Consider the following 6,377-nt stretch of genomic DNA (forward strand, 5'->3'; position numbering starts at 1 on the left):
TGGCATTCTGCTTTATCCTCCCAGCCCACAGCACGGGGCCTTTCTCAGGGTTTTTTTAAAGTAATCAATACCCCCCCACTGCTGGCCGTCACTCATATTTGGCACACTTCTAAATTATTCAGGGGTCTCTCTTGAGCCATATAAAATTTCTATTGCATTTGTCAATTGCCTGATCAATAGTTCATTTTTCTCATCCTCAAAGACGCACACAGGGTTTTGAACTTGGAAGTCTGACTTCCTCTCTTCTTCTTCTTTGACTATATATATATATATATATATATATATATATATATATATATGAAAGAAAGAAAGAAATTTAACAGGAAGCAGACTGTGTTAGCTACAAGTTTCAAGATCCACCGTTGTATCTTGATATGTCACTAAGGTGAATTCCTGTATCTCGACACGTATTGCATCCAGCTTTTTCCTCTGGTACCATTTGCCGCCTACATAACGTATGGCAGAATGTGCTTTATTTCTCTTTGTGGCTGTGCTTACCTGTGACCCTTTCACCCTCCGCTGCAGAAGATGCTTACACCGGAGGACTGCCTGAACATCCAGCATTAATGACATCTGACATTTAAGTCAACCTGAAATAAATCTCTGCAAAGGCAGTCACTAAAGCTAATACCGTTGACGTCTCTTTAAGGAGTTGTATTGACATTCTTGGTTGAAAATAATACCACTAAGGCACGTTGCGTTGAAGTCTCAATCAATTGGGTGACTATCTTCTGCTTTCTGCCAGCTTTGAAAAAGGGTTGTAGAACAAAAAAGGAACAAAATAATGCCTTTTATATCCAAAGTATAGATTTGAAAAAAGAAAAAGTAGCAGCATTACTGACGGTATGAACTAAGCCACCTACCCCTGCAGCAACTTCAGGTTCAGCGCTAGCTTTTTAAAAAATTGTGCAAAGCAGCATCAACTTAGCCAAGGAAAGGGTCCTGGCAGAGTGAGGCAGCTTGAATTCTTTCTTGCTTTAGGGCAAAAATGGGGGGATGAAAGAGCTGGAAACAAGAAAAGCTTCCCCACCGTCATTCCAACAAGGTAAACATCAAAACTCCAATCATTTGCTGTTGTAGTTTGGTGGCTCCCATAAATGTTTTAGTTTTAAGAAGCTGCTGATCTCAGTGGGTTAAAGGGGAGGTTTTGGTTCTTCCAGAATGATAACAACTCGACTGCCAAAGAGGAGGGACGTGGTTGTGCAAGTCATAACCTTGCTAAATCCCAAGAATGTTGCAGGCTTGATGAGGGTCTCGTCTTTCTGTTCTTCTTTGGGTGAAATCCATTAGTGCTGTGACAAACGCTGTCCTCACATTTCATAAACTCCCCCCCCCCCTTTGCAAACAAAAAACAAACAAACAAAAACTTTTCACTGTTCTACTTTGGATATATTCTTTAAGCTTTTATATTCCACCTTTCCTCCGTCATAAACTGATGTGGAAATATGAAGAACTGAATTTAAGATTAGAAAAGTGAGTAACTGAGTGAAACTGAAATGGACAAATTCATCCATGCCGAGTGGTAGAGCATCTGTCATGCATGCAGAATATTACAGGTACTGTGCCTGACATCCCCAGGTAGGCTTGGGGAGACTCCCTTCTTGAAACCTAGGAACACCACTGCTGAGCTAAATGTTTCAATGGTCTGCCCTGGAATAAGGCAACTTCCTGTCTTCCTATGAATGTGTTGGTTGCTTCAAAACGTTTTCAATTGTTCTTTTATTCCACCCTATCCAGTGTCCTGTCCTTGCAAGTCACTTTGAGCATTGGAAAAGTGGCACTTATAACACCTCCTGTCACTTCTGGAGCACAATAAGTGTTCTGTGGAGCTAGCTGAGAGATCCTCAGAGTTCTTCAAAACAAAATATAATTTTGATAAAGATGGCTTTCTCTCCAAATCTCATAGCCCAATGGATGCCAAGCTGAACTTCAGACACAGATTTAAGTCCCTCTCAGATGAGAGTGTTGGGTTGTCATGGCACTCTCTATCTATCATCTACAGGGGTCCACAAACTTTTTCAGCAGGGGGCTGGTCCACTGTCCCTCAGACCTTGTGGGGGGCCAGACTATATTTTTTTTGGGGGGGGGGGGTGAACGAATTCCTATGTCCCACAAATAACCCAGAGATGCATTTTAAATAAAAGCACACATTCTACTCATGTAAAAACATGCTGATTCCCAGACAGTCTGCAGGCTGGATTTAGAAGGCGATTGGACCAGATCCGGCCCCTGGGCCTTAGTTTGCCTACCCATGATCATCTATCTGTCTATCTATCTATCTATCTATCTATCTATCTATCTATCTATCTATCATCTATATGCCTCAGTTTGCATCTGTAAAATGAGAACATGTGCAACCTTCCTAACACAGTTTGCTAAGCAGGACAGAGGTGGTAATCCACATGAAAACCTTCATTCATTAAAAGTACTATATTAGTGCTTAATAACAATCAAAGCCCATTTTGGCATTGTTATGTGGTCAATATAAGACCATATATATCACACACATTTTATTGACCCAACTATCCCAATACAGTGGTACCTCGGGTTAGTACTTAATTCGTTCCGGAGGTCTGTTCTTAACCTGAAACTGTTCTTAAGCTGAAGCACCACTTTAGCTAATGAGGCCTCCTGCTGCTGCTGCACCGCCAGAGCCTGATTTCTGTTCTTAACCTGAAGCATTATTTCTGGGTTAGTGGAATGTGTAACCTGAAGCGTATGTAACCCGAGGTACCACTGTAGTATGTAACAGGCAGTCAAATATGCATGAATTAATATGCACCAATTAATAGGAGCATCAATCCCCAAACTAGGCAACAGGCTTGCAACTAGGTCTTTGCATTAATTAGTATCTGCTAATAAGTGGTTATGAGGTTGCTATTTCTCTTGGGGGAAGTGGCAACTTTAAACTACTGTTTGCATTTCTCTCTCTCTCCCTCACTAGAGCATGAAACTGTAATTAAGGACCTCACACCACCAAGGATTAAGTACGCAGCTGTTCGGCCAAGTTCTCTCTTCCAGTTTTACCGTACCGATGGCAGTGCAATATAATCAGGGAGTGTGGTAACAGAGGAGTGCCATGGCAGCTGGGGTCCATAAGGCACTCCAGCCCAGAGCTCTACTGGTCCCATGAGTGGCACATGAAAGAGTTTTACTCATGATGTGCTCCCTTTATGGCAGCATGACCACTGAACATCTCAAAGGTCTATTGGCTGCTAAAAGGCTCACATTCCTTCCAATGCACAAGCTGGCAAGGATTAATTTAACCCACCTCTTGGCAGCTCTGGATTTCCATGCAGTGGCCATCCTCAGCCAGTGAAGACTGGCTTCAAGAATTCTACAGAGAGGCAGCTGGAAAGTTTGTTATAAAGCTGTTCAGGAATCCGGGATGCTTGCAGTTTGGCTGCAAGCTGATCTGAGACTCAAGGAAGGAGACTCTGACTCCTCACGTCAGATCTTTCAAATCCCAGTTTCCCTATGAGGAAACATAACAACGTGGGGGGCAGTTTAGGGGGAAGATGAGTGGGGGGCATGGTAGAGGTGTGTGAGATTATGCATGGTGTAGAGAAAGTGAATAGGTAGCTTTTCTCCCTCCCTCCAAATACAAGAATTTAAGGACATCCAGTGGAGTTGAATGCTGGAAGAGTCAGGACTGATGAAGAGAAAATGCTTTCTCACGTGGTACACAGTTAAACTATGAACTCACTCTCACAGGAATCAGTGGTGGCCTCCAACTTGGATTGCTTTTGAAAAGGATTAGAAAAATTCATGAAGGATAAGATTATAGATGATTACTGACTGACCACAATGGCTATGTTCTAACTCCACTTTCAGAGGTAGTAGACCTCTGAAGATCAGTGGCTCCTTGAGCTCTAGAGAGAAGAAAAGTGTCCTTTCCACATTCTCCACACTATGCATACTTTTATGAACTTCTGTCATGTCCACCTTACTCAACTTGTTCGAAACTAAAAAGCTCCAAATGTTCCAAGCTTTCCTTATAAGGAGTTCACTCGGTAGACAGTGTGGATGCCTCAGATTGGCTGAGCCTAATAGGACTTTGGCCTTCTGCCCTTGCTTGGTCAATTGAACAGTGCCAATGGGAGAGCCAGGACCAGAGTCTTGGAGGGCCTGGTGAGCCCTACAGTAGGTGTACTGAAGAACAGCATGATTGGTTTTGGAAAGGACATGTTGTCCCAGAAGCACAGGCAGAACTGCAAGACCAAGGCTGAAGGTCTGCCTCAGCCGAGCTTTAGGCTAATGACTGTTATTCCTGGTTTAAATAGGAGGGCCATGGATGCACATCAAAGGAAGCAATGCCTCTGGCGAGTTCCATTTGTATCCACATTTACAGATCATTATAACTTGGCATAGTTCCATAGGAGTCAAACAGCCAAACTTTCAGCCTCTATAAATCAGCCAAACTACTCTGATTTATACCAACTGAGGTCCACAGCATAGGTCATCTGCACTGAGAGGTGATTAGCCAACTGCTGACCCACCAGCTCTGTGCCTTTTGGCTCTAATTCCTTCCCTTGTTCATTTTTCCCCCTATTTGCACAGCAGCCATTAAATGACTAATTGTAGTGAACTTCTAACCACAGTGCCTCCTTGTGAATTGTGGATAGACAGCTGAAGAAGTGATATGGTGTGGAAATACTGCAAGCATTTCATTCTAGATCCATGTGGGCCCCATGGGTGAAAAAATTGGGAGACCATTCCTGGCTTTTGCATGTTCTATCATATGCCTAGAAATCATCACAGGTTTATTATGCACTGGTCCTATTATAGGATCACAGAGCTAAAACAGAGAGAGAGAGAGTTACATGCAAACTACATTGCCACATTTACACATGGGTGGAAGTGAGGAAGGAAAGAGAACATTGGGGTGTAGGATGCTGTCTTATACAGAGTCAGACCATTGGTCCCTCTAGCTCTTATTGTCTGCACTGGCATGCAGCAGATCTCAAGAGTTTCAGATAGGACATTCCCAGTCCTACCTGGAGGTGTCAGGGATTGATTCACTCGGCCAGTGAACTTCAGCCCTGGAGAAATTACATGTTCTCCTTTAAAATAGTTCTGCAATACAAGATCAATGGTATTACATGGAGGAGGGATACAATTCAATAGTAAGAGATTGGATCCAAGGTCTAATCTCTAGCAATTTCAGTTAGATGTGAAAGAAAGCCTCTGCCTGAGATCCTGGATGGCTACTGGCTATCAAAGTAGACAACACTGGAGTAGTCGGCAAATAGTGTGACTCGGTGAAAGGCAGGGCCAGTCCAAGGCAATTTGATGCTTGAGGTAAAGGAGAAGGTGGCACTCCTGCTTGACAGACAAAAGCCAGTTGGATTGGCAATTGAACCTTGTTTTGACACTGATGGGCTGGTTTTTAACTAAGCAGATTTTGTCAGTTATGGTTAAGCTTTTAAGGATGTGAGAATTTAACAGCATGATCCTAACCATGGCTACATGAAATCCTATTGAATTCCATGGGCTGACTCAGGGGTAGAGGAGAAATTCAATCTTGTTTCCATTTTAATAGGAAATTACCAAATTCACACTTTTCGAACCAATGCATGAACTGGAATGGAGCCATCCTTCGAATTCACACTTCTCTGAATTTTGTGATGCAGTTCTACAACCAAACAATATGTACATAGATGCCTATATTGGGGGGGGGATATGCATAGAAATGCATGTATTAGTGAAAATAACATGTAAAAATGAATTATATTAGGGGAATTGATTTGGACAAATGTGTATATTAGTCAAATCTCCATACAAAAAAATGCGTTTATTAGAAGAAAATTGCAATAAAATGTTCATGAATTTTCATGAGGATTTTATCATGAACTGAATTTAAGACTGGAAAGAAATGAGAAATGAAGAGAAATGAAATTGGGAGATGAATCCATTCCTGCTTCCAGATAAGCAGGGTTAGGATTGCAGCCTTGGTCTAGATTATTCTGAAATTGACAGATTTGTCCAGGTAAGGAGTGTTAAGGTGTGTTAGGTCTGTAGCATTGCTCTGTGTTCTTCAGTGAGCCGGATTGTGCATTTGTGTACACACATTTGCACATGTGTGAGAGTGAGAGAGACAAAGCAAGATGTTTTAAAATATAATTCTCAGGTTTGATAAATGAGAAAATGGAATAACAAATATAGGCATATATACAAATAATTAAAAAACCCTACTTGTATTCCTTAAGATGTATTTACATATTTTGCCTACAGTGCATTATGATATAGGTATTACAACTTTGCACAAATGATGGCAGTTCCCTCCTGGCCCCTCCATTTTTTAAAAATTGTATCCTTCAAACAAAATCTTGAAATATTTATTGGGGTAGCCATATGGAGGAAACAGATTATGAGGG

Source organism: Podarcis filfolensis (genome assembly GCF_964270895.1).
Source record: "Podarcis filfolensis genome assembly, chromosome: 8".
In the NCBI taxonomy this organism is placed as follows: domain Eukaryota; kingdom Metazoa; phylum Chordata; class Lepidosauria; order Squamata; family Lacertidae; genus Podarcis; species Podarcis filfolensis.